The 18,907-nt window shown below is 36.9% G+C and overlaps 1 protein-coding gene across 4 annotated transcripts in view; it reads left to right on the top strand.

The window, feature by feature from the left end:
• The window catches only part of FGD4 (FYVE, RhoGEF and PH domain containing 4), a 199,766-nt gene that overhangs the window by 118,654 nt on the left and 62,205 nt on the right, over positions 1 to 18,907 (top strand). The gene's annotated exons all lie outside the window — the stretch shown is intronic.

Below are 18,907 nucleotides of genomic sequence, written 5' to 3'. Positions count from 1 at the left end.
TATAATAAATATATCTCTACCTCCTGGAACAGGGAGAGAGATCTTCCACATAGAAGCTATATTTTCTGCTTTCAAGAAGACAAAGGAGGATCTGAGTGTCCTTGTACAAACTGTCTCTTAAGTAATTTTTATTTGAAATAATCAGCTTATGCAGAGTGTTTAGATAAATCTAGGTCCCAGTTTAATCCACCTGGTTACTTCTTACTTTGCAGTAAGAAGCAACTCAGAAATGGGTGTAATGATAAATTGAAAACAACTGATCAGATAAAGCACAGCACCTCTTCTAACTCTAGGTGGTGAAAACTAGAACCACCCTTTGCAAGGAGGCAAAAAGAAACACATACTTGATTGTGGTTTCTGTTTACTCCCACCTTCCGCTCTAGTCAAGGCGACAGACAGAATGATCTTTGTGCTTTAAATAGCCAGAACTTTCTGTAATCTTGACCGACAGTCTCAGCTGAATATAACAAAAAAAATGAACTTCCATCAGTGCATGATTTAGGGGTGGAAGAACTACCTCTTGCTCCCTTCCTGATGCAGAGGGATGCTGGAGGAAGTTCAGTCTCTACAATCATACCATGCCAAGGGCACAGCAGAGCTATCCCAGCACCAATACAGAAGTCATCGTGGAATGTATACTTTCAACACGTCTATGCAGGAATTCATGGGACCTAACAAATGGTCACACTGAAAGGGGGAAACAGATTCAGAAGCCTAGCACCAACATTTCTTAAATTGTAGTGGTAAAATGTAGTCAGCAACATAACAGGCACTCTGGTCCTGCGCCTCTTGCTACTCAAAACTGGAATTTTGACAAGCTTCGTGCAGTTTGTTTCAGTTCATCTAACAGAATTCTAACTTTTAAGGGAGCAGACAATAGCATTCTTTAGAAATGTTATCGTTTTTGTTCCTTATACATAACAACAAAAAAAAAAAAAAACGCTCAGTAAATAATTATGGAGCGTATTTCAGGAACATAAATATTTCTCTTTTGAAAGCATTATTTCTGTGTCTTTAAAGACTGTACATTTCTTTCATCTCATTGCATGCATGCAATGTTGCATTTGATTAGGAAAAATGCAGTAGTCAACAGTTGCCTTTTTATACATTTTATTTGGGCTCATCCAGCTATGGGACCTTGAAAATATTGACTGTCTACAGTTACCTACCTTCAAGGCTTATTTTGAATTCATACTGCTTTTGAACTTTAAAGACATCAAGCTATCTGCTTTCTCTGATAGTATAAAGTTCTGTAATTTTAGGTAGCATCATCTGATGAGGTCTGAAACATTGGCAGCCTACATTGCCTATTAGTGATTCTAGTAAATGTAAACAAAATTACAGATTATGATGGATGGAAGCATTTGAGTCAGTTGCTGAGATTTTTAGCTGCTGCTGTTTTTATCAAGACATCTGGATAGTTACACAATTCCAGATGTTTAGAAATCTGCGGGGTTGTGAGAAACATTACTTGAGTAAAAGGTTTTTCCTAAATACTTAGAATTTGTGTAGAAGTAAACTTGAATGTTTTAAAACTTAGATAAGAATGGAAATGTTTGAAATTTCATGTAGAATTGGTCTCTCAAATAGTTATATGTACGTACTTATTATTGAAATTTAGAAAACATCTCTCATGGGGATGCCTGGGTGTCTGAGTTTGTTAAGCATCTGCCTTTGGCTCAGGTCATGATCCCAGGGTCCTGGGATCGAGTTCTGCATTGGGCTCCTTGCTTAGCAGGGATCCTGCTTCTCCCTCTTCCTGCAGCTCTCTGTGCTTGTGCTCTGTCTCTCTCTCTCAGATAAACAAAATAAAATAAAATAAATTCTTAAAAACAAAACAAAACCCTCTCTCATGAAAGGCAAATGAAGGTAGGCAAATGAAGAGAAACTTGCCTAAGGTCTCTAGAGTTCATTTGTTCAAAACTATTTATTGAGCATCTACTGTGTGGCAAGTGATATCAGAACAAAGGTCACTGCTTTCTCAGAGCTGTCATTCTAACCAGGGGTCACAGATAATAAGTAAATATAGTTTCAGGTGTACAGCATAACTCAATATTTGTATACATTGCAAAATGTATACAAATATACATTTGTAATATGCATATTTTGTAATATGCATATACATTTGTAATATGCAAATATACATATGTAATATACATATTACAAATGTAAGTCTAGTTACCATCCCTCACCAAAGTTACAATTTTCTTTCTTGTGATAAGAACTTTAAAGATTTTACTTTCTTACTTTTTAAGTTTGCAGTACATTATTGCCTGTAGTCACCATGGTGTGCATTACAATCCCATGACTTATTTTAGATCTCTAAGCTTATACCTCTTGAATCTCTTCACCCTTTTAGACCACCACCCTAGCCCTTTTCCCTCTGGCAGCCACCAATCTGTTGTTCTCTATGTATGTATTAGATCCCACAGATAAATGAAATCATATAGTAATTATCTTTGACTTATTTCACTTAATATAATACCTTCAAGGTCCATCATGTTGTCATGAATGTCAAGATTTCATTTTTTAAAATGAGAACTATATTCCATTGTGTGTGTGTGTGTGTGTGTGTTTATCCATTCACCCAATGAAGAACACTTAGGTTTTTTGCATGTTTTGGCTATTGTAAATAATCCTACAGTGATATAGGGGTACATATATCTTTTCAAATTAGCGTATTCATTTTCTTTAGGTGCTGGAATTGCTGGATCATATGGTAGTTCAATTTTTAACCTTTTGAGTAACCTCCATACTGTTTTCCATAGGTATTGCACAAATTTGCATTCCTATCACTAGGCACATGGGTTCACTTTTCTCCACATCCTTACCAACACTTGTTGTTTCTTGTCCTTTGGATACTAGCCAATATGACAGATGTGAGATGATAGCTCATTGTGACTTTGATTTGTATTCCCTGACGATTAGTGATGTTGAGCGTCTTTTCATGTGTCTGTTGGCCATATTTGTGTCTTCTTTGGAAAAATGTGTATGCAGATCGTTTGCCCATTTTTTAAAATTGCATTGGTTTTTTGTTGAGTTATAGAAGATTTTTGTATATTTTGATAATAATCCCACATTGAATACATGATTTGCAAAACTTTTCTTCCATTCAGTAAGTTGCTTTTTAAATTTTTATTGGTGGTTTTCTTCATTGTGCAGAAGCCTTTACTTTGTTGTAGTCCTGTTTGTTAATTTTTACTTTTGTTGCCATTGCCTTTGGTGTTAGATTCCTTACCCCCCGCCAACTAACTAACTAACTAACTAACTAACTAAATAAATAAAATAACCCCATAAAACAAAAGACCAATGTTAAGGAGCTTAGCCATTTATGTTTTCTTTTAGGAGTTTTATGGTTTCAGGTCTCTAATCCATTCTGAGTTTTTAGTGTATGTTATAAAGAAAGTGGTCCAGTTTCATTCTTTTGCATGTGGCTGTCCAGTTTTCCCAACACCATTTATTGAAGAGAGTGTCCTTTTTTCATTGTATATTCTTGGTTCCTTTGTCGTAAATTAATTGACAGTACATGCATGAGTTTATTTCTGGGCTCTGCATTCTGTTCCATTGATCTATGTGTCTTGTTTTTATGCCAATACTATGCTGTTTTGATTCCTATAGCTTTGTAATACAGTTTGAAATCAGGGAATAGTATGCTTCCATCTTTGTTCCTCTTTTTTAAGATGGCTTTGACTCTTCAGGGTCTCTTTTGATTCCATACAAATTTTAGGATTGATTGTTCTTATTCTGTGAGAAATACCATTGGATAATTTGATAGGAATTGCATTGAATCTATAGATTATTTTGGGTAGATGGACATTTTAACTATTAATTTCTTTAATCCATGAACACAGAATAACTTTCCATTTGTTGGTATCTTTTTCTATATCTTTCATCAGTGCCTTACAGTTTTCAGTGAACAAATCTTTCACCTCCTTGGTCCAGCTTCTTACTGTTTTATTCTTTTTGATGCAAATATATATTTCTTAATCTCTCTTTCTGATAGTTTGGTGTTACTGTTTAAAAATGTAGCAGACTTTTGTGTATTAATTTGTTTATTCTAACAGTTTTTTGGAAGCCTTCAGGGTTTTCTATATATATTAAAACCATGTATCCAGATAGTGACACTTTGACTTGTTCCTCTCCAGTTTGTATGTCTCATTTTTTTTTCCTGCCTAATTGCTCTGGCTAGGACTTCCAATACCAAACTGAATAAAGCTGGCAAGAGTCGGCGTCTGTGTCTTTTGCCTGATTTTAAAGAAAAGCTTTTAGCTTTTCTCCATTGAGTATGACATAGGTGTGGATTTGTCATATACGGCCTTTATTATATTGAGACATTTCATCTATACCCACTTTGTTGACAGCTTTTATCATAAATAGGTGTTGAATTTTGTCAATTTTTTTTTCATCTATTAAGATTATCATAGTGACTTTAACTTTCATTTTGTTAATGTGCTATATCACATTGATTGGTTTGCAAATGTTGAACCATCCTTGTATTCCTGGATAAATCCCACTTGATCATAGCATATGATCCTTTTAATGTGTTGTTGAATTCAGTTTGCTAATAATTTTAGGGATTTTTGCATCTACGTTCATCAGGGATAATGGACGGTAATTGTGTGTGTGTGTGTGTGTGTTGTCGTTGTCTGGTTTTGGTGTCAGGGTTATGCTGGCCTCATAATGAGTCTGGGAACGTTTCCTCCTTGTTGTTTAGTTTGTTGTTGTTGTTTTTGTTCTTTGTTTTTTGTTTTTGTTTTTGAATAGTGGGGAAAGAATAGGTATTAAGTCTTATTTGAATGTTTGATAGAATTCACCACTAACACTTTCTTGTTCTGAACTCTTGATTGTATTAAGTCTTATTTGAATGTTTGATAGAATTCACCCCAACACTTTCTTGTTCTGAACTTTTGATTGTTGGGAGTTTTTTTTTTTTATTATTATTATCATTATTGATTCAGTTTTCCTACTAGTGATTGGCCTATTCAGTCTTAGAAGATTGTATTTTTTTTTTTTTTTGTGATTTATCCATTTCTTCTAAGTTGTACTATTTAGGGTGAATAATTGTTCATATTAGTCTCTTATGATCCTTTATACTTCTTTGGTGACAGTTATAACTTCTCTTTCATTTCTGGTTTCATTTATTTGAGCCCTCTCTTTTTTAGTCTAGCTAAAGCTTAGTCAATTTTATTTCTTAGATATGGTTCTTAGTTTCATTGTGCTTTATTTATTTTAGTTTCTATTTCATTTCTTTTCACCCTGATATTTATTATTCCCTTTCTTCTAACTTGGGATTTTTTTCCTTTTTCTGGTTCCATTAAGTGCAAAGTTAGATTGTTTATTTGAGATATTTCCTGTTTCTTGAGGTAGGCATGTGTCTCTATAACCTCTTTTATCCCATTGATTTGGGTATGTTATATTTCCATTTATATTTGATTCATGATATTTTTTAATTTCTCCTTTGATTTCTTTGTTGACCCATTGGTTGTTTATTGTCATGTTGCTTAATCTCATATTTTTTTATTTTTTCAGTTTTCCTCTTTTAATTGATTTCTTGTTTCGTGCTATTATAGTTGGAAAAGATGTTTGATCTAACTTGTGTGTTTTTAAATATATTGAGACTTCTTTTGTGGCTTAACATGTGATCTATCCTGGGGAATGTTCCATATGCATTTGAAAAGAGTGTGTATTCTGTTTTTGTATGGAATATTCTGTATATAACTATTAAGTCCATCTGGTCTAATATGTTGTATAAGGCTGATGTCTCCTTATTGATTTTCTGTCTGAATGATCTATTCATTAAGCTAAGTGGGATGATAAAGTCCCCTACCGCTATTGTTTTGCTGTCAATTTCTCCCTTTATGTCTGCTAATATTTGTTTTATATATTTAGGTGCTCCTGTGTTGAGTGCAGGAATATTTATAGAAATTATATCCTCTTGCTGGATTGACCCCTTTGTTGTTACGTAATATCCATCTTTGTCATTTTTACAGTCTTTGGCTTTCTTTTAGCTTGCACTTACATACAATGACTTTTTCCATTCCTTCACTTTCCGTCTGTGTCCTTACATCTGAAATGAATCTCTTGTAAGTAGCATTTAGGTGAGTCTTATATTTTCAGTGCATTTAGCCATGGAATTTAGTCCATTTTTTTTAACCTAATTATTGATAGGTGTGCACTTACAGCCATTTTGTTAATTGTTTTTCTGGCTGTGTTGTAGTTCCTCTGTTTCTTCTTTTCTTGCTCTCTTCCCTTTTGGTTTGAGGACTTTCTAAAGTATTATGATTAGATTCCTTTTTTGTTATCTTTTGTGTATCTACTATAGATTTTGGCTTTGTGGTTACCATGAGGCTCACATATAACAGACTACATATATTATATATATAGTATATATATTCTAACTATATATATTTGTCTAATATAGAGAGAGATTTGTGAGATTTTTTTTATTATTAAAATGAAGTTTTTCTAGTCTAGATTCTCTTAAAAAATGGTACCAGGAGTGAAATTATACCTATTTCTTTTGCATATTTAAAAATTTTTTGAGAGGCACATAAGCAATTTCCCAACAATGCATTCATCCCTGTGAAGAAAACACATCTGGTTTACAACCAAATAGCTGGATACAAAACAATCATCTAGGAGAGGGATTTAAGGTTAACTTGCAAATTATCAATAATGTCAACATACCATGATAAACAAGAATTAAATTGAACACCAGAGGAAAGGTGTCAGGTTAAGCAGAAAAATGGTTTGGGGAGATTGTATTAAGAAAAACAGGAAGAAAAAACTTGGGGCGCCTGGGTGGCTCAGTCAATTAAGTGTTTGACTCTTGATTCCAGCTTGGGTCATGATCCTCAGGATCGTAAGATCGGTTCTGCTGCTGGTATCAATCGTCTCTCTCCCTCTCCTTCTGCCCCTCCCCTTGTCTCTCTCCCTCTCTAAGAAAAAAGAACAAACTTGTTTGTGGATTTACATGGTACAGCTAGAAAAGTTTTGGCGGACTAAGAATTTTGGTAGAAATAGAAAATTTGAGCCAGCCCATACAAAAAGGGATGTTTTTGCGTAACCAAAAGAGGAAAAATGTTTTACTCTTATCTCCACTGCCATCTTCCTGGGCTCTTCCGCTGTCCTTCCCACATTCATCCTCTGAGTTTTCTATTTCCTGGATAACCTATTAGTCTAGACTAATCTCTCTGTATATGCATATATGAGTCTAATCAATAGGAAATTAGGTTTGTGAATGCATTCTAAAACTTCACAGTTTTACTCCCCACCCTCCATGGTTGTATTTTTAATGTCCCATTTTACACCTTTTTTTTTTTTTTTTTTTTTTCCAGAAGAAAACTATATCCTGGGTGTATTTTCTTCTCAATTTTATTTTACTTTATTTTATTTTTTTAAATTTCTTTTCAGTGTTCCAGAATTCATTGTTTATGCACCACACCCAGTGCTCCATGCGATACGTGCCCTCCTTAATACCCACCACCAGGCTCACCCAAGCCCCCACCCCTCCCATTTTACATCTTTTTATTTTGTGTATCTCTTAACTAATTTTTTTTAAGACTTATTTATTTTAGAAAGAGAGCACAAGTGGGTGAGGCAGGGAGAGGGAAAGAATCTCAAGCACACTCTTGGAGTGTGGAGCTGGGCGCAGGGCTCAGTCTCACAACTCTGAGATCATGACCTGCCGCCAAACCGAGAATCAGATCCTCAATTGACTGTGCCATCCAGGCACCCCTCCCTTAACGAATCATTATAGTTACCGTTATTTTTACTACTTTTGCCTTTGAATTTTTGTACTAGCACCGTTATCATTACCATATATTTACCTATAACAGTGAGGTTTTTACTGTGGTTTTTTTTTTTTTTCTTACTATTCGGTGTCCTTTCTTTTGAGTGTAAAGAAGTCCCTTTCACATTTTTCTTAAGGCCAGTTTAGTGGTGGTGAACTCTGCTAGCTTTTGTTTGTCTGAAACGTTCTTTATCTCTCCTTCAAACGTAAGTAATAACCTTGCTGGATAGTGTTTTCCTGTTTAGAAGATTTTAACTTCAGCACTTTAAATACACCATCCTACTCTCTTGTGGCCTGTAAAGTATCTGCAGAGAAATCTGCTGGTAGTCTTATGGGTGTTCCCTTATATATAACAAGTTATTTTTTTTTTCTTACTGTTTTTAAAATTCTTTAACTTTTGATATTTTAATTGTAATGTGTCTTGGTGTGGGTTTCTTTGGGCTCATTTTTGAGGAATTCCTTGTGCTTTGTGGATCTAGATGTCTGTTTTCTTCCCTAGGTTAAGGAAGTTTTCAGCCATCTTCAAGTGAATTTTCTGACATTTTCTCTCTCCTCTGGAATTTCTATGAGGAGAACATTAATCTGTTGTCCCATAAGTTTCTTAAACTATATTCACTTTTTTTTCTATATTCACTTTTTAAAGTTCTTTTCTTTTTATTGCTCTGTGGGATGAGTTCCATCATGGATGCTTTTGTTTGTGTCATCTATTTTGCTATTGAATCTCTCTACTATATTTTTCAGTTTAGTTATTCTGTTCTGTAGCTCTTTGACTTCTATTTGCTACTTGTATTTCTAACTCATTTTTGAAGTTCTTCTCCTGAGTTCATTGAGCATCTTCATGGCCAATATTTTGAACTCTGTATCAGATAAATCTCATCTCTGTTTTATTAAGTGTTTTGGTGGGGGGGAGAGGTTAATCTTGTTCTTTCATCTGGAATATATTCCTCTATTTTCCTATTTTGCTTGATTCTCTTTTCATTTCTGTGTATACTATGTGAAACAGCTATGTCTCTCAGTCTTGATGAATGGCCTCATATAGATAATGAAACTTATTGCTAACCTTGTCCTTTATTATCTCTTGAACCTTTGTGATTGTCGAAGCAATGTGATTTATTCCTGATTGGCCCCAGGTGTTGAGGGAATGGCTAACCCTTTGAGTCTTCCAGAAAGTGGAATCTCAGTCAGCTCCTAGCTCTAGGCTAATTGGAAGCTTAACTCTCAGGCACAGAGTCACCATGGCCACCAGAGAAGATTCACCAAGAAAAGCGATGAAGCCAGGGAGATGCACTCTGCTCTGGATCTACGCGGCCGGCCCTGTAGAACCCCTGCCCCTCCTCCTTTGCCCATCAAAGACTACAAAATCTAAGTGGGATTTTACAGTACTCCAGTGAAGTTGGGGTGTCTTTGAAGACTGTCTTGGAACATCTTTGTTCTTTCCTTTTTTCTTCCTCTCACGATCACTAAGTGGTGTTTATCCTCACTAATGCACTTAGAGCAATCTTTGGTTTTTCAAGTTAAGTCTCTGACATACCTCCACATTTGACCTTTAATTTGTGTTGTTCTATAGCATGTAGTCAATTATATTTGAATTTTAAAAAATGAATCTTCAATGTTTGTTATTAAATCAGGATGAATGAAAATCCAGGAATCTGTGACTCTCAAGTTATGAGCTCCAGAGAACCATGAGATATTTTGGGTTTTCAAAACTCAGCCTGGGACACTATAGTTTTATGACCTTGTGCACTGGTTTAACTGAGCTGCATCCTGTCTGTTGATGCCAGGCTGATTGTGGTTCACATTTATGGACAGTGCTTTTAGGAGATTTAAGTGAATTTCCAAGATGTGCTTTTAGGAGATTTAAGTGAATTTCAAACTCTGTAGTAGAAGAAACCCAACCTTAAAGCAGGCAAATGCAGAGTGGAAGAGAAGTCTGTTGCTCAGATCCCATGTAAAAGAAACAAAAACAAAAGCAAAAAACAAGGAGCACAAATATATACAGTCTTGTGGGACCACAGCTGTAAACCCTGCTGGCCTCCAGACCAGGCAATGTGCAAGTGTCTCCTTGGTGACAGTTGGAAAGACTGGGGCTCCAGAATAGTGTATAAGCTCATTTCTGGGAGAAACAGTTAAGTTGTAGCAAGACCAAGGGAGTGCACAAAAGTCATGTCCCCTGGCCTGCATACCCTGAGATCATGTCTGTGGCCTTTTAGTATGTAGTAATCCTAAAGTGTGTCCTTTACTCTGAGGTTCTAGGACAAGTAAATGCCGTTTTTCACATGAGAGTGGGGTTGTGTTTTGGTCTGCTGTCTCTGCAGTGTTCTGGGGGGTAGGAATCCATCAAGAACTGTCACTCCAGTGTTTCAAACCTGCTGGGACCAGAACCACAGTCTTCCCTGGCCCAAGAGCCAGGTGCTTAAGGGACATCTCTGTGAGGGGTGTACCTACCTTCACTAGCAAGTTAGAGGGGAGTGCAAAAATGGCACCCACCAGTGCCTCTATCTCTAGAGAGAGTCCTAACAACCTTTTGGCAGATACTCTAAGATTAGCAAATGAATCTCATTCACATATGGGCTAGGTGCTTTTCAAACTGCTGCCTTTGTGCTGGGTCTCAGGGTGGGTGAGTCTGCAGTCAAATGCAAGAGTGGAATCTCTGTTTCCTAGAACTGTATATTCTTCTGAATGTAAGCCCTCTTGGTTTTCAAAGCCAGCTATTTTGAGGGCTCCTCATCTCTCTGATATAGGTTACAGGGTCAAGGTGCTTCAAGCATGTCACCTTGCTCCCCAAGGAGAAGCTCCATATTTGTGACATCCTTCCTAATTGTGGGTTGCCACAGCAAGTGTAAGGTTTTTGGTGAGACCCTCTCTGCTTCTCCTACCCATATTGATGTGGCCCTGTAGTTGCTTGTTATAGAAGAGATGTTCAGTTAGTTTTCAAGTCTTTTTCAGGGGGATTTATTTCATAGGTAGCTGTAAATTTGTTTATGGGAGGTGAGTTCAGGGTCTTCCTGTGCTGCCATCCTAAATTGCCTTCCTGAATAATGTAGTTTCTAGAAGGTGATAAGTGCTGTGGAAAAAAATAACCTATACAACTAATAAGAGTAGTAGATGTACTGGGATGGTCAGTATAGTCCATACTGACAAAATAAAATTTGAACTAAGATGTGAAGAAGACAAGCAATTAGCCAGCAATTATATGGGGAAGAGCTTTCCAGCAGAGAATGCTAGACCGAAGGTGTACTTGGCCTGTTTGAGGAACAGCAAGGAACCAGTATGACTTAACAGTGAACAAGGGGGCAATATTAGCAATGAGGTCAGTGGTAAGAGGACAAAGACCCAATCATGTAGAGCCTGTCAGCCCTTTTAAGGAGGTGAATTTTTATTCTGAGTGAAATATAGAGCCATTGGAAAATTTTTTAGCACAGGAGTGACATGATCTGATCAGGTTTTTAAAAGGGATGTCTCTCAGGGCGCCTGGGTGGCTCAGTGGGTTGAGCCTCTGCCTTCGGCTCGGGTCATGATCTCAGGGTCCTGGGATCCAGTCCCGCATCGGGCTCTCTGCTCAGCAGGGAGCCTGCTTCCCTCTCTCTCTCTCTCTCTGCCTGCCTCTCTGTCTACTTGTGATCCCTGTCTGTCAAATAAACAAATAAAATCTTTTAAAAAAGTCCTGTCTGAAAATATGGACTGTACTACATGGGTGGTTGGGGGGGGAGGGTAGGAGCAACGAGACCAAGTTGGAGTGTTTTGCTCTAATCCAGTTTAAGTTTATGGTCATTTAGGCCATAATAAGAGCAATGGAGAGGTAGTGGTAAATGGTGGAGTTGGCAGAATTTCTCGATGGATAGGATGTAGAGTGTGAGCAAAAGAGGACATGAGGTTGCTTCCAAGCTTTCTGGCCTAAGCATCAATGAAGCTGCCATTAGCTGAAATGGAGAAGACAGTGGTTTGGAGTCATTGTTGAGAGACAATGGTATCAGATTTAGGTATGTTGAGTGTGAGATAGCTCTTAGACATACTAGAAGAGATGCTAAGCAAGCAACTGAATGTATTAATACTTCTTGATCTTTTCCTCAATAAGCAAGTGATATGGTTTTTATTTTTGTACTTTATTTTATTTATTCATTTTAAAGTGTGGGGCTTGAACTTATGACCCGGATATCAAGATGTGAACTGAGATTAGGAATCCAGTACTCAACCAACTCAGCCACACAGGTGCCCCTTTATTACTTTTTTGGCAGGAATATTTTTAATTAATTTTCAATATATATAGTTTTATTCAAGTTTTTCAACATTTTTCTTTATTTAATTATATCTTTTAACCAGTTTTTATAAACTACCAATTTTGAAAAAAGTATTGCAAATATGTTTACATCTAAATGATCATCAAATCCATTTTATGTTAGAAAATGTTTTTTTCCAAAATTTTTAACTTATATTCAGTTGATTAACATATAGTATATTACTAGTTTCAGAGGTAGAGTTTAGTGATTCATCAGTCTTAAATAACACCCATTACATCCCATGCCCTCCTTAATGTCTGTCACCCAGTTATCCTACCCCCCCCCGCCCCCACCATCCCTCCTGTCCAGCAACCCTCAGTTTGTTTCTTGTGATTAACAATTTCTTGGAGTGCCTGGGTGGCTCAGTCAGTTAGGCATTTGCCTTCAGCTCAGGTAGTGATCCCAGGATTCTGGGATCAGCCAGAAGCACTTCTCCCTGTCCTACTGCCCCTGCTTATGTGCATGTGTGCTCTCTTTCTCTGTCTCTGTCAAATAAATAAGTAAAATCTTAAAAAAAAAAAGTTTCTTATGGTTTGTCATCCTTTCTGATTTCATCCTGTTTTATTTTTCTTTCCCTTTCCCTATGCTTCTCTGTTTTGTTTCTTAAATTAAATCACATATGAATGAGATCATATGATAATTTTCTTTCTCTGAATGACTTATTTCACTTAGCATAATGCCCTCTAGTTTCATCCACATCATTGCAAATGGCAAGATTTCATTTTTTTGATAGCTGAGTAATACTCCATCATATATGAGCCAGATCTTTATCCATTCATCTGCTGATGGACATCTGAGCTCTTTCCATAGTTTGGCTATTGTGGACATTGCTGCTGTTAACATTGAGGTGCAGGTGCCCCTTTGGATTACTACATCTGTATCTTTGGGATAACCACTAGTAATGAAGCTCCTGGGTCATCGGGTAGCTCTATTTTCAATTTTTTGAGGAACCTCCATACTGTTTTCCAAAGTGGCTGTACCAGCTTGCAGTCCCAACAGTGTAAGAGGGTTCCTAGGTGCCCCTTTAAATTAAAGCTTTTTCATTTATTTTTTTTTAAATACATAAAATTTGCCATCTTAACCATTATAAGTGTATAGTTCATTGGCATTAAGTACATTGGTATTGTGTGATACCATGACAGCCATCCATCCATAGAACCCTTCATCTTGTAAAACTGAAATGCAGTACTCATTAAACAGTAACTTTGCATTCTCCTGTCTCTTCAGTCCCTGGCAACCACCATGCTACTTTCTGTCTGCTTCTGACTTCTCTGTGTAACTAGTATAAGTTGAACCAAACAGTATTTGTGTTTTTTAACTGGCTTATTTCACTTCACAAAATGTCCTGATGGTCATCCATGTTGCGTCATATTTCAGGACTTTCTTCTAAGGCTGAATAATATTCTGTTACATGTATATGCCACATTTTGTTTCTCTCTTCATCTGTTAATGGATAGTTGCATTGCTTCCATGTTTTAGCTATTGTGAATAATGCTGCTGTCTATAGAGGTGTGCAAACATAAAGGATATATATTTTTAAATCTTTAATACACCCGACTTTCATAGATTTTCTCTTTTTCATAAGTAATTTCTAAGCACCTTTTCATTATAAAAGATGTAAATGATACAGCTATATAGACACCAAAACGTGAAGGTTCCCATTCATCTTCTCTTCCTACTCCCAGTTCTCCCAGTTAAGTTTGCCCTGTTCCTAACATCCCTTTCTAATGCATTTATGCACATTTGTATGCATTTTTCTTTTATAAAGGGGATCCTACTATACATATTTTTCTATAGTTTGTCTTTTATTTAATAATGTCTTGGAGATCTTCCCAATCTTATTTTTGTTTTTCTGTTTTTAACAATGGTTCATATGTTCCATAAAGTTGCATTGACTAGTCATATACTTTTGTATATGTACATATACATATACATATGCTTTATGTACGTATATGTATATGTACATATACTTTTTATGCACACAGGGTTCTTTCTGTACATTCCTAGATGTCAAATTCCTAGGTCCAAGAAAATTTCTTAAATTATTTTCTTTTCTAAGATCCTTTATGGTTTGCTTGCTTTTCTGGAAAAATTCTTATGGAGCTCTAGAAATTTGGAAAATGAATTCTAAAATAAATTTCTTGGTTATGGCTTTGTTCCCCTTTGCAGAAGAGTTGTAAACCATGAGTTTTATAACCTTAATGGGTTTATTTAAAAAAAAAAAAAAAACCTGCTTGATCTTTTTCCTTTTTTATTATGTTCAGTTAGCCACTGTATAGTACATCATTAGTTTTTGATGTCGTGTTCAATGATTCATTAGTTACATATTATAACACCCAGTGCTCATCACAAAATCTAGGTATTTTAGGTAACACATGGGAGATAATGACCCTTATTTGAAATTGTAGGACAAAAGGAAAATTTTTGAAGAGATGATAAGAAAACATTGTTGAAAAATGTCTTTTAATATTTTTAGTGTAGAAACCTGGCAGATACCACCTTACCCAGGGTCCAGGGTTAATATCACATGTGTTAATCACATTGATAACATGCCGTGATGTAATACGGTGAGATGGTAGGTAATACAGTGAGATGGGCACATTGTCTCTATGACGTCCTGCCCTCAAACTCATAAACCCAATTTAATCATGAGACAACATTAGAGAAACTCAATTTGAGGGACAGTCTACAAAATACCTGACTGTGACCCTTCAAAGTGCCAGCATCATACAAAACAAGCAATGACTGAGTAACTGTCTTAGGTTGGGTGCCTTAAGGAGACAATGAGAACTAAACGCAATGTGGTATTTTCGATTGGATCCTATAACAGACAAGGGATATTAGTGGAAAAATTGATGAAATTGGAACTGAATCTGTGGTTTAGTATTTTTTCAGTATTAAATTCTTGGTTTTTATAAATGTACCATGGTTATATAAATGCTAATTTTAGGAACCTGGGTGCAGTTCCCTGTAAACCTAAAAATACTTCATACAAGTTTTGGGGTGGGGGTGCAGATCATGCCTGGGTGGCTCAGTCGGTTTAGCATCCGACTCTTGGTTTCCACTCAGGTCATGATCTCATGGGTTGTGAGATTGAGCCCTATGTCAGGCTCTGCACTCAGTGGGGAGTCTGCTTAAAGATTCTCTCCTTGTGCCCCTCCCCTAGTTCATGCTCGCATTTTCTCTCTCTCTCAAATAAAAAATCTTTTTTTAAAAAGAAAGTTGTAGGGGCGCCTGGGTGGCTCATTGGTTGGATTACTGCCTTCGGCTCAGGTCATGATCCCGGAGTCCCGGTATCGAGTCCTACATCGGGCTCCCAGCTCCACGGGGAGTCTGCTTCTCTCTCTGACCTTCTCCTCATTCATGCTCTCTCTCACTGTGTCTCTCTCAAGTGAATAAGTAAAATCTTAAAAAAAAGAAAAGTTGTAGTTTTGTTTCCTTTTTGTTTCCTTCTTTAAGGTATCTTTTTGCTCTGGACAATGTACCCCTGAAAAGTTTGTCTTCTCTAGAATACTACTTCTTACCCGTTAAGCCCAAGAGACCCTCTTGTCCCAAGGAGGGGAGTCCATTGAGCTTTGATAGACTTGAGACTTGGCGCAGTTGGAAGAGATGTCAGACGGCCATAGCAAGGCCAGAAAGATGTGATCTGGGGGAATGATACTACAGCAAGAGAGCAAGCCTGAAGACTCACAGAACTGAGTGGACTTTGCTTTGAGATGGATGGCCAAAGACTGTGAAAGAGCTATTTGAGAATGATTTGGCAAAATATCACAGTTCAACACAAAGTTTTCCAAATAGGAGACAAAGTCACCCTAATCAGTAAGAGAGATTATCTACCACTCCCAAGTGATACAGAAGAAGACAAACAAATGAAAGTGAAGCCGTAGTGGTAAGCTCTCCAGCTACAGTCAAAGATGAGGCTGGATTTATTAGCTGAAAATATCTGAGGCCTCTTGCAGTTAGTATATATCTAGACATTCCTTAGAGGAGATGTGACCCAGCAAGCACGAATCAGTAACCCAAATGCAGAGGAATGCAGAATGGGTAGGACCAGTGGCTAAAAAGATCATCGACCTTCAGGAAGAGACATTTTTTAAATAGGCCCCCTTCCCTTACACTAATATCATGTAACTGTTGTACTTTTATCTGAACCCAAGATTAACTGTTTAGTCACTCTTCTCGGTAAGATGGACTCTAAAAGTTAATATTAAATTTCTTGAATAGGTGAACCATCTGGTTGCAATTTTGTTTTCGGTTCCCTGTTATGCAATTGGCACCCAAATAAGAACTGTCTCCAAATGTGAGTAGGCTGAGTCAGTCATAAACACTCAAAAAAAAAAAAAAAGTTTTGTTTTGTATTACTATTCCAAGATTAGTTAGAAGATGAAATATTTAATGAAATGGCCCTTTTTTAAAGGGCACGTTTCTTTACCATGATGTGTTTAACCTAGAGTAGTGGTCAGCAAACTTTTCCTGTAAAGGGCCAGATAGTAAATATTTTTGGCTTTGGAGATCCTGGTTGGCTCAGTTGGTTAAGCGTCTGCCTTCCGCTCAGGTTGTGATTCTGGAGTCCCAGGGTGGAGTCCCATATCGGGCTCCCTGCTCAGTGGGGAGTCTGCTTCACCCTCTACCCCTCACCCTGCTCTCTTTCATATGTGCTCTCCAACTCTCTCTCTCTCAAATAAATAAAATCTTCAAAAATATATTTTTGGCTTTACAGCCACAAATGGTCTCTGTTGCCTATTTGTCATTGCTTTTTTTTTTTTTTCTGTAATCCTTTAAAAATGTGTTTCCTGTATCTTTCACCATATTTTCATAATTTGTGATAGTGGCTAAAGTTTGTAGACTGGTATTAAGCAATGATCTAAAATCAAGTTTCTGGTTGTAGATTTATTGCCAGTGACCAAAAAAAAAGAAAAAAATATAAACATGATTTCAATGGATTTATAAGAAAATGAATATGATTTCTTACTGCAGGCATTTTGGCACATTCATAGAAGATACTCTAATAAATATGGGACTTGGGTAAAACCCATCATACCCTGAATGTTTGCTATCCAGAAATAAAGAGCATAGTTTTAAATTTCAAGTTACTTATTCAAGACATCTTTTGTTTCTAAATAGGCTAATTATTAGAGTAGTTTCATCTTTTAATATGTAAGTTGGTGATCTATTTTTCAAAGCTTCAGTATAATCTGTTTTCTCATTTAACCCATTAGCTACCTCCTTTTACAGTTTTGCTGCTGTAAGCAACATTCTTGCTTTCAGTGCCTCATTTTACAGTCACATTATAGTTTGTGCCTCTGATTTGGAGCTAAACTCTGGCTTTTCACTGTTTCTGTCCCAAGGCCATCCTTCCAGACCCCAGCTGGTGGCCTTTAGGCCCAAGAAGCCATCATTGGGATCACTGTGGAACAAACATCCTAATGCTCCTAATAAAAGGCTGAGTCGTTGGATATCATGCTACGGATTTTAGAGTTATAATTTGCCTCCCTCACATGGTGTTTCTAAAAAAGGTAGATAGGGTCCCACATTTAAGGACTTGAGCTTTTATTTCTTCTCTTTGTATTTGTCATAACATACTGTCAAAAAAATCTATAAATCTTGCATTCAGAGCCTTTGTTCTGTTTGTCTAAACAGTGCTTCATCCAGCTGGCAGGCCGTTTGAGCAGAAGGGTGCCTGATGAAAACCCATTTACTTTGTGGTCCCACTGGATCTCTCAAACTTGTCGACAGTACTTGGAAGGGTTAAGACCTTCTAAAATTTGTTCTACCAGGATAAATTTCAAGGAGAACACAGAAAATAAAGCAGCATGTGCAGTTTTTAATTAATACTGCTTAAGAATCAAAATAAAAGAGAATCATTTTACTCAGTAAAAAGGTGATTAGGTTTTATTAGCATTTCTTGTTTTGAATAATTAAGGCTTTTTTTTTTTTTAAAGATTTTATTTATTAATTTGACAGAGAGAAATCACAAGTAGACGGAGAGGTAGCCAGAGAGAGAGAGAGAGAGGGAAGCAGGCTCTCCGCTCAGCAGAGAGCCCGATGTGGGACTCGATCTCAGGACTCTGAGATCATGACCTGAGCCGAAGGCAGCGGCTCAACCCACTGAGCCACCCAGGCGCCCCAAGGCTTTTTATCTTACAGTTCTCTCTACAGATATTTGGATTCTGTAAAAATGAAACTATTTTTTTAAAAGATTTTATTTATTTATTTGACACAGAGAGAGATCACAAGTAGAGAGGCGGGCAGAGAGAGAGAGGGAAGCAGGCTCCTCGCTGAGCAGAGACAAGATGTGGAGCTCAATCTCAGAACCCTGAGATCATAACCCAAGCCAGAGGCCGAGGCTTAACCCACTCAGCCACCCAGGCACTCCTGAGACTCTATTTTTTAAACAGTGATGGTTTCTTAAGTAGAATACTTTTATTTAGTTATCACAATATTCCTGGTAGAAATTTTATTTTCTCCTAAGCAGGGTCCAGTCTGTTGTTAATATCATTGGGTCAGCTAGAAGAAAGAGAAATTTAATACAAGTGGTATAAAGAGAAAGCAGTGGCATATGATTTCTTAAAAAGTCTCTGAAATTCAACAATTCACTTCTTGTATCAGGAACCAAACAGAAAATTGATCTATTTTCCTACATTTATGTCTTATGATGTATTTCAGTCTCTTTACATTTTAGAGTTTTGAGCTGTAGATAAGATCGTGTAATCTGTATAATCCTTTTTTTTTTTTTTTTAAATATATGGGGGGATGCCTGGGTGGCTCAGTGGGTTAAGCCGCTGCCTTCGGCTCAGGTCATGATCTCAGGGTCCTGGGATCGAGTCCCACATCGGGC

This window comes from Mustela putorius, unplaced genomic scaffold, assembly GCF_011764305.1.
Source record: "Mustela putorius furo isolate JIRA1106 unplaced genomic scaffold, ASM1176430v1.1 tig00537227_pilon_pilon_pilon, whole genome shotgun sequence".
Lineage (NCBI taxonomy): Eukaryota > Metazoa > Chordata > Mammalia > Carnivora > Mustelidae > Mustela > Mustela putorius.
This window is presented reverse-complemented; position numbering and strand designations above follow the sequence as displayed.